A 10751-nucleotide genomic window follows, 5' to 3' on the forward strand; every position below is an offset into this window, starting at 1 on the left:
AAAGGAAAAAGATGAAAAAATTAAAAATTTAAAAATTGTTTAAAAATTTAAAAAGAAAAAAATTAGAAAAAATGTCATTTAAGTGTTTTTGAAAGTAAAATACTGAAAAAATTAAAATAAAAATTTTAAAAACCTTAAAAACAATAAAAAACAAAAAATAAGAAAATACTAATAGGAAAATTAAAATGCCACTTCATTTTAGTTACTTTTTAAATAGGAAAATGTTAGAAATATATATACAAATTAAAATTTTTTAAAAAATTTAAGCTCAGCAAATAAAAGTAAAATTCCATTTCAGTTCAGTGTTTTTGTAAATACAAAAATGCTAAAAAAGTTAAATTTAAAGATGATTATACTTTACAAATGACAAAAGAGAAAAAAAAATTATTCAGAGCAAGTGTAAAATGTCATTCCTATTCACTGTTTCATTTAATGGAGAAAATGCCAAATAATTAAAATTTAACAACTTTGCAAAAATTTAAAACTTAAAACAAAAAAAAAAACAATACCAAGGAAACAACGTACAATGCCATTTCAGTTACTTATCTTTCTAAATAAGAAAATGCTAAAAAGAAATGAAAACAATTTCAAAACAAAAAGAAATTACTAAGAAGAAAAAAATAAATGCCGCTTTAGTAAAATGCCATAATGCAACCAAAAATATGTAATTTATTATTGCTTTGTTTGTCAACTCGAATTGGTTCTCAACAACTGACCAGTGATGATGACAAGTTATTCAGTACCTCCAGAACAAACCGCCTGGTAATTTATGCCAAGAGACAAATCAGCAGTCATCTAGGTTTTACCTTGGATACCACTTTCACCAGCCCTGACTTAGGTGAAACTTTCTGCAGAAATTCTACAAACTCTTTGCTGATTTTGATACCTGCTTTTACTTTTGTTCTGTATAAAAATCATACACTTTGGATAATAAAATCTCAGAATTGAAATAAAAATCTTTGGAGAGTGCTGCTTGGAAGATGTATAAATATCCTGTTTGAAAATGGCCTTCCTTTAACAATTTTACCATGCATTAACCATTCCTGCCTGTGTCAGTTATTATATTCAAGTTTAATACTAGATTTCTAATAGAATTCTTCCTGAAGACTTTGGATCCGGGCATTCTGTAGTTCAAAAGCATTCTCACCCCAACGTGGAATGTTATTCCAAATATCCTGTTAGCCCATACCATTGAATTTTTTTCTCTATTACTTGGATTTTTTTAAATTTCAGTGTAATAATACATTGTATCTAATATTGGGTGTGCTGATTTTTTACCCTTGTATCTATCTATCTATCTCTTTATTTATTTATTTATTTATTTAGTTGACTGCTTTTCCAAGCTATAGCAGAGAGCAGGATCAGAAGAGGAACAGTCGGGTCTTTTTTTTTTTCTTTTTTTTTTTTTTTTTTTTTGACAGGCAGAGTGGACAGTGAGAGAGAGAGAGACAGAGAGAAAGGTCTTCGTTTGCCATTGGTTCACCCACCAATGGCCACCGCGGCTGGCATGCTGCGGCCAGCGCACTGCAGCTGGCACGTCGCGCTGATCTGAACCAGATGCTTCTCCTGGTCTCCCATGTGGGTGCAGGGCCACAGCACCGGCTCAATAGCCGAGTCTTGAACCAGAGTCCAAATGGGATGCAGGCACTGCAGCCGGAGGATTAGCCCATATACCACAGTGCCAGAACCGGGTTTTCCAATTTTTAAAGAGATTTATTTATTTATCTGCAAGCAAATAGGACAGAGGGGGAGAGCTAGACAGAATGAAACACACACAGAGAGATGTTCCATCTGATTCACCTCTCAAATGCCTGTGGCAGCCACGGCTAAACCAGGCTGAAGTAAAGAATCCAACAACTTGAGCCATCTGCTGCCTCCCATTACTACAGGAAATATGGCTTGGAAGCATCTGGGTCTTGAACCAGGCACTCTGACATGGATGCCGCTGTCACACTGATGGCTTTACCCACGGTCCCACGATATCAGCACCTGCCTTCTTAAAAAAAAAAAAAGTTTATTGAAAAGAAAGCAGCATTGCAGTGAAGAGGCAGAGGATGAACAGTGGGAGAAAAGGGAGAGGGAGGTGGTGCTGCTGGGGGGGGGAGAGAGAGAAATACCTTCCACCTACTGGTTCATTCCCCAAACACCTGCAAATTCAGGGAAAACCTCCTGGCTGCCATGAATATTTCCATTCCTGCACTTTGGACTCCAGGCCAGAATCAAAGTGTCCCTCTTGGAAGGCCAGCCATCTGCCAGCAGGTCTTGGGACTTCCTAGCCTACATGACCACATGACACAGTGCCTTATCCCATGATGCCCTTGGGATCCATGGGACCACAAGTGCAGATTCCATTCGCAGTGATTTTGAAAAATGAAAAAGAATGCATCTGTACTGTCCATATACCATCGTTTTCCTCTTGAATTACTCTACACACAGGATACCATTTACATTGTAGTCTCTTTAGGTATTATAAGATATCTAGGGACAACTGAAAACATATGGGAGAATATTTGGTCCAATGCAAATGCTACCATATTTATGCACAGGACTTTAGCAATGATGACTTTAGTGCCTGCAAGTGATCCCAGACCCCATCTGACACAGAGCTCCATGGACAACTGTCCGTATTCCATAAGTCCTTGCAGGGTCTCACCTGACACAGATCATCATCCTGAGACTTGAGGTGCAGGTCTAATGAATTCCTGCAAGGACAGAAGCAGCTTGGCCCTGGGGAACAGGTCCCCACTGGAGGCGTTTTCAGATGCACACTGAGGATGGATGGGAATGGGGATTCTGGTGAGGTCTGCAGTGGAGATGAGGAATAGATGTGATTGAAGACCAGGAACAAGGTGAACCTTGTTTGTAAGAGGCAGGGAACTTGGCTTCTGTCATGTTTTCTAGAAGGTGTAAGTTCTGGGAATTCTGAACACAAAGAAACTAGAATTTGAAGATTTGGAAAGTTGGGTCTATCCATATTGCAACAAATGAAATGTGTTCTGGGAGAGAACACCAGGGTGTGGCTAGACTGTGCCTTGAAAAAGATGCATGAATGACATGGACAGAATCTGCAGGTTTAACCAAGGGTGAGCGGATGGTGTTGAAATGAAAGCGGGCTGACGGCCTTCCTGGATGGAAAGGTCGGAGCAATGCAGTGTGCCAGTTGACAACGTGCAGCTTTTGTCAAGAAGAATGAAGGTGACCCTGAAGGGGATTCCAAGATAATCAGGGCTCCTGCATCTGTTCCCCCAGGCTGACAGGCAAGACAGAAGCCATGGGACACTGCACTGACCAGCAGTAGAGGCTCCGGAATGTGTGGGATAATGCTGCCACCCTCCTGGGCCCAGGTGGCAGAGGTTGAACCAAAGAGAATTATCATGGAGAGGCAGAGACAGAGAGAAGGCCTTCCATTCACTGGTTCACTTCCCAATTGGAAACCATGGCCGGAGCTGGGCCAATCTGAAGCCATAAACCAGGAGTTTTTCTGTGTCTCCCACATGAGTGCAGGGACCCAAGCCCTTGGGCCATCTTCCACTGCTTTCCCAGGCCATAGCAGAGAGCTGGATCAGAGGAGGAGCAACCAGGACTCGAACAGGTGTCCATATAGGATGCTGCCATTCCAGGCTAATGCTTAGGCTAGTAAACCACTGCTCCATCACAGAAACTAGTTGTTTGATCGGGAGAGACACAGAGAGCACTGCCACCCTCTGTTTCAGTCCTCAAATGTGTGCACCTGCCTGGCAGGACTGGGGCCAAATCAGGAGCAGGGAATTCAATCCAGGTCTCCCTGTGCGGGTGGCAGGAACCCAAGTACTTGATATTCTGGGGACAGGTTGTCCAGACATAAGTGGGGGGAGTGTGGGCACCTTTGGGGTTGTATTTCTACTTGTCTGCAGAAGGCCTCCTGCAGAGTTGGCCACCTCAGGGCGCATTGTTCAACCAAGGACAGGCTGCTGCCAAACCCCTCCCCATGTGAGATGAATGGCCTACGTTCTGAACACTGAGGGCCCCACACCTGTTCTCTTTCTTTTTCTGGTGCCACCACATAAGAAGGTCTCCATGGAGTGGCCATTCTGACACAGTGACACCAGCTCTTGATGTGAAAGGAGAGACCCAAGGAGCAGGCACTGGGAAAATTCATGCTGGCTCCTGTAACATAATTCTAGGCCATCTCAAGATCCTCACAGTGTCCAGGGACAGCAGAACCCTGTCCACGGGCAGTGTCTAGTTCCTAGGGCCAGTGGTGTCACCTGTGCAGCCCAGGGCCTGTCACTCAGGGAGGGCTCGAGTGTCCTCCAATTGGGGGCTGCAGTGCCTGCTGGTCTGTCCCAGTGCACTGGTGTCTTCTTCCTGTCTCCAGTTCCTGGTGCACTGGTCCCTGAAGATCCTCTGGACAATGACTGTCGCCTTCACACAGTAGATTTCAGACAAGCTCAGCCAGACTCCAATTCTGTTCCCTGCCTAGCAAGAAACAGAGAGGGAAGAGGCCAGCGGTTCTCTCTGAGGCAGCTGTGTGCTGAGGGCTCTTCCCGGGCCTCCAGCATTCTCCTGATGAGCATGCCCCTCCCTCCCCCTCTGCACTCCAGGACAGCCACAGAGACACAGGGACTCCATGCCTGCTGTCAGCTGGGTTTCCCCTCCCCCACCCCTCTCCAGGCCCCAGGTCTAACCCAGTCCTGGAGGTCACAGGAAAACAAAGGAAAAGCACACTATGTTGCATTTTCAAAGCACCGGGCCCTAGCGACCTTCATGAAACTCTGGGAAGCTGAGCTTCCCCGTGGGCACTTGGGGTCACTCCTCCAACTTCTGAGAGGGCTCTGGGGACAGCAGGTGAGAGGAGCGGGCAGAGGTGGCTCCCAAAGGGCGGGTTTGCACTGTGGACCTCACAGGGACGTCTCTGCACCCTGCACTTCGGGTCCCCAGGAAATGCCCTAAGAACAGGTAGTGGGCTTTTTTTTTTTTTAGAGAACTTTTATTCTTTTTTTATTTTTATTTATTTATTATAATTTTTTTGACAGGCAGAGTGCACAACGAGAGAGTAAGACAGACAGAGAAAGGTCTTTCTTTTCCGTTGGTTCACCCCGCAATGGCCGCTGAGGCCGGCGCACCGCACTGATCTGATACCAGGAGCCAGGTGCTTCCTCCTGGTCTCCCATGCGGGTGCAGGGCCCAAGCACTTGGGCCATCCTCCACTGCCCTCCCGGGCCACAGCAGAGAGCTGGACAGGAAGAGGAGCGACAGGGACAGAATCCGGCGCCCCGACCCGGCCTAGAACCCGGGGTGCCAGCGCCACAAGCGGAGGATTGGCCTAGTGAGCTGTGGCGCTGGCCTTAGCAGGCTTTTAAACACAGCCTCCAGCAGGTTCCTCACTCATGGCTCCACCCTGGCTCTGCACTGTGTTCTGCACCTGCGTCTTTAACAACATTGATTGTGGAGCCAGCAGGGCGGTGCAGTGGGTTAGGTCACCACGCGTGATCCCAACTCCCCAATCAATGGATCAGGGAAATAACGGGACACACGCTGTGGGTTATGGCACTGGTGATCGGGGTCAGGGACTGATGACTTCTTCATCAATACATTTCCGTGAGGAAAATGCGTGGACGCACAGGCGCACACACACACGCTGGCGTTCAGGGCACCACAGCCTGAGAGCAACAGCAGCTCAGCGAGGGGCCAGGGCCCAGGGGACACAAAGAGCTCCCCCAGGGCAACGCTGGTTTCTCCTCCGGACTCTGCTGCTCCCTCAGGATCCGGGCCACAGAGACCCCGGGAAGAGGGGTCCACGGGCAGGGGAGGAAGGGTCCGGACCCAAGAGAGAAGAACGGAAGCCGGAGCTCAAGGTGGCAGAGCGATCATTAAATCCACAGAGGGAAACCCCGCAGGCCACAGCGCCATGCACCCGCTCCTCCATCAGCTCCCACACAGCTGGGAAGGGCGGGGACGCGGACACGCGGGACAACCCCGCACCGGACCTTGGGCTCCCACAGGCCACGCCCACCGCCGCGCGGCCCGGCCTTTCCCGCCCTCCGCAAGCCCCGCCCACCCCCCCGGGCCCCCGCCCCTCACACCGCCCAGGCCCCTGGGCCCCAGGGCGCCATCACGACCCCCAGCCCGGCCTGCAGGCCGCAGAGGGCCTGGGGGCTGCTGCCCCCCTGGGAACCCGTATGCGGACCCCGCTTCAGAACACAGAGCTGTGGACACTGGAGGACCCCGGCCAGGGCTCCGGAGCGGGGACAGCGGTGCGGGGCCACTTGAGGGCCACCTTCTGGAACCGGAGTCCAAGGAGAAGACAGGGAAACGCGGACGCGGGGCGGACCCGCGCCGAGGGACAGGATTCCCAGGAGGACTGCGCTGGTCCCAGGCTCAGGACACCGCTCCTGGGAGGAGGATGGGGGAGCCGCGCCCACAGCTCCCAGGAGGGCGGGCAGGGCCGGGCCCCCTGGAGGAGGCCGCGGGGTGCGGAGCCCGGGCGGCAGGGGGCGCTCTCCAGGCCACAGCCTCCTGGTGTTGTTAACTCCACGTGTTTCATTCTTACTGTTGTGTTTATTCATTGGAGAGAGAATGACAGAGAGGGGAGAGGCAGAGAGAAAGGTCTTCCATGCTCTGGTTCGCTCTCCAAATGGCCACAACAAGGGGGCTCCCAGGCAGGAGCAGGCCCCAAGCCCTCGGGCCATCTTCCAGGGCTTCCCCAGCCCATTAGGAGAGAGCCAGAGCGGAAGAGGGGCAGCCGGGACAGGAACCAGCGCCCATGGGGGAAGCCGGCCCTGCAGCCAGAGGCTTAGCCCACCAGGACACAGCACAGGCCCGGACCACGGCCTTTCCGGTGCTGTGCAGAGAAACTGACTTGAAACTTCCCAGACTCCAGGAGCTAGAATCCTGCTGTCTTTTCTCTTAGAGAGAGGAGGCCTTGCCTCCTGCGTGCGGGCTTGTAGTTTATAACTTTGTTGCTGGCAGAAGTCTCTGAGGGTTAAAGTGCAGTTAAGGAAGTGAGGTTAAGGTGGCTGCAGGTCATCCCGCACTGTCTTGGGCTCAGAGGCTCTGGAGCTGGCGCAGTCACACTAAGGAGAGGAGCCCAGGAGCTGCAGCGTGGGGGCGACAGGCTGTGCACAGAAGGGCAGGGTCGGGGTGAAGGTGGCACAGCGGGTTAGAGTGGGGCCCATTCACACTTTGGGATTAAGGAGTGAGACCCAGATTTGGGCCGTGCATGCACAGTCAAAAGTTTAAAAATTTTATCCTTTTAGAATAGATATACTATACCTATACATGATAGAATATTTGTATATATGTAATCTATATTTGTTTAATTTGAGCCATTCAATTGGCACCAATGTACAGGTGTACAACCAGGAATTTGAACACATAGGTCTTTTTCCCCGACACGGTGTGGAGTCCGCTTCTCCAACGGGGAGGCACAGACTTTCCATGTTGCAGCTTTCTCACTACATGGTGAGGGCAGGCCAATCCCCAGTTTGTAAGAGATCGGGTGTGTGTGTGTGTGTGTGTGTGTGTGAGTTACCTTTAAGTTCATGGACAAAAACCGCTGTCAAAAGTAACATTATTAAAATAGATTGATTATCCCAGAAAAAAAAAAAGTATGATAGCCTTACTGTTGTTTATTTGAAAACCAGCAAAATATCAAATCATCAAAATCATATAATTACAATTGATAGATACCACAAATACTGAAACAAATACTCTATCACACAGCAATCCTTAAAAACATACAAATTAAGAACTGAAAAATCTGGAGCCAGGGCCGTGGCACAGTAAATTAATCCTCCACCTGCAATGCCAGCAAACCATATGTGTGCCGATTTGAGTCCCGGCTGCTTTTCTTCCCATCCAGCTCTCTGCTGTGGCCTGGAAAAGCTGAGGATGGTCCAAGTCCTTCGGCCCCTGTACCCACTTGGGAGACTGGGAAGAAGTTCCTCGCTCCTGGCTTCAGATCAGTGCAGCTCCCAACATTGTGGCCATTTGGGGAGTGAACCAACAGAAGGAAGACCTTTCTTTCTCTCTGTCCCTCTCACTGTCTGTAACTCTACCTCTCAAATAAATAAAATCGTAATCCTTAAAAAAAAAAAAAAGGAAATATAAAATTTTTTAAAAAGTAGTGAAAAATCTCTTTGTGTTTCTTATTGTCACCCCCAATGGACTCAGCATTACTTTTCTGGTTTTATTAATGCATATCTAAATATACATTTCAGGGGATTCATTTATAGAAATCAAGCCACAATGTTTAGCTTAGTTATTTGACAATAAGGAATCAAAGCTATTGCTATTGTCTGTGTGTGTGTGTGTGTGTGTTGCCTCCAAACTCATGTTGAAAATTAGTCCTCCAGAGCAGACCCCAGGGACAGGCATGAGTTGGACTGGAGGAGGCCTTGCTGCAGGCCACCATGGCTGCCTGGTACAGCCATGTGACATTGGAGTTGGAGCCCTCCTGGATGGCGCGCCACTTGACGCTGCCCAGGTCAGAGGCCCGGTCTGAGCCGGCCGCCTTCTCGCCGCAGTCCCGGGGCCTCTGCTGGCTGCTTGTCCTGCCTGACAGCCCAGGCCTTGCTTCTTGCTTCGCTGGGGGCCAGAGGTCAGGGGCCAGCGCCTGGGCGTGACTGAGCCTATGCAGAGGTGCAGGAGCTCCTCCTTCGAGTGTGGGCTGGGGGAGCTGTCGCATCCACCTCCTCTACATGGGGCCTGGGGGACTGTGATCTCTGGGCCTCCCAGGTGGCTGGCCAGCTGCTCATAGGGCTCGGGCTCCTTGAGCGAGCTTGCCGAGGAGCTCAGGGAGTAGCAAGGCGGGGTCTCATCAGGGATCAGCCAGGGCTGGGCCTGGGGGTCGGCTGGGCTGGAGCAGCAGTCTTGGCTGGGGCCCGGGCCTCCTTCCCATCCTGTTTCAGGGCCTGCGGGATGGTGGATGGTCACCTGAGGGCGGCCAGGCTGAGGAGAGCACCTCTTCAGAGTGGTAGAAGCAGTATACACCCTCCTCGGTGGGCGTCCTGAGGCACAGGGACTGCCTCTCCCCTTCCCCCGAGCCTGGTCTGAGTGGGCACTTGGGAGCCTGCCCAGGGCAGCTCCAGCCCGGCCAGGCTCCTGCCTGTGCCCCGGGCCTGCTCCGGGCTCCAGCCGGTGCACCCGGCCTTGAGCCAGTGCCCTGAGACCTGGCTGGAGGGGCCCGGAAGGCTGAGGGGCTCCTGCTTGTCCAGCAGGCCTCGGGTCTGCTCCCTGGGGGGCCCTTACAGGGTTTCGTCGCTGAGGGACGCGGCGCTGGAGAAGCTGACCAGCGTGCCTTTGGCCGAGTCGGCGCACCAGTCCTCCCGGGCCAGGGCGGGCACCAGCATATAGACAGGGACTGGCAGTGCCCGGCGGCCGTGCACTAGTGCCGAGGCCACCTTGCAGAGCCGCGCAGGCATGGCCGCCCCCAGGCACTTGCGCAGCAGCTCCATCTCCTGGTCCAAGGAATGGATTCTAAAATAGACTGTTAAAAAATAATAAAAGGACTAGAAATGGACAGTATACTCATTATAGAGCCATGACAAGGATTCTGGTATAAGAAAATCTGGGAGAGAAATGAGCAAGTATAATCATGGACTTGCAAAAATGTTCTATTTGTGTTGGATGGTGTCTGAAGCTGGCTTTCAAGTAAGCTTTGTATCTGAATGTGTGCAAAGTATGCAGGAATCTGGTCATGAAGCACCAAGAGGGCCTAAATTAAGGTGTTTCTATTGTATTCCAAATGATGTAAGGGACACCTATAGGGTTTTACTTTCTTAAGTGGCATTATTACATTATAGAATGTCCTTACACAGAAATTAAATGAACAAAACTAAGTTTTGGATCTGAAAATGCACAGGAGTTTATTTCAGTCTGGAGGCTGGGGTTCAAGGCCAAGGCTCCAGCAGATGCTGAGGAGGGCGCAGCCATGTCCTCTCCCCCGTGATTCCCACCACTTATCACCTCCCAGTCCCACCCCCAGGGGGGTGAGGGCTTCAACCTGACACTCGGTGGTAGCCCGGTGCCCCTCCTGGGAGATGAGCCAAGGGTACTGTTGCCCCCTGGGGTGGGAGGGGCCGGGCAGGTTGGGTGTCTGCACCCCAGCAGCCAAGCTCTGATGGCCTCCCAGGGATGGACAGGGCAGGGCACCAGGGTGGGGAGGACAAGGGCAGAGGCACCACTGCCCGGCCCCTCGGCACCTGACCTCACCTCACTGCCTGGGCACTGACCGGAACCCGGCCCCATCCCTGGCTCCTAGCACAGTTAGGCCATCTTTGTGGAGCCCATGAGCACACGGTGGACACAGAAGGATGACAGTGGACACTGGAGGAAAAACTTGGTGAAAACGGTGCCCCAGGAAATTTCACCAAGGCCTCCTGGGAGCTTCTGAGTGGGGAGGCAGAGAGGAGAGAGGTAGTGGAGCCCCCCCCCCACCGTGGACTCTCAGTCCCCTCATCCTCACCGTGGGAGGCACTGACCCTGTAGCCCCTGTCCTTGTGGGAAGAGCCCAGCAGGTGCCAGGAGGGCCCAAAGGGGAGGAGGATGAGGCGGCTGAACCCCAGGGCCACTTCTGCTGCTTGGGGTGGGACAGGTGCCTACCAGGAGGTGAGGGGTGGGGGCGCTGTGGCTCACGCCCAAGGGAGGAGCAGGCAGAGACTGGGGCAGGCAACCTGGGAGGGGGTTTGGGGTCCAGTCTCCCAGTACCTCTCATGCATGCTGCAGCATGGGCAGAGATAGGGCAAGGCTGGGCTCCCCAGCCCTCCTGG

The sequence above is a fragment of the Lepus europaeus genome, chromosome 5 (assembly GCF_033115175.1).
Source record: "Lepus europaeus isolate LE1 chromosome 5, mLepTim1.pri, whole genome shotgun sequence".
Taxonomy (NCBI): Eukaryota; Metazoa; Chordata; class Mammalia; order Lagomorpha; family Leporidae; genus Lepus; species Lepus europaeus.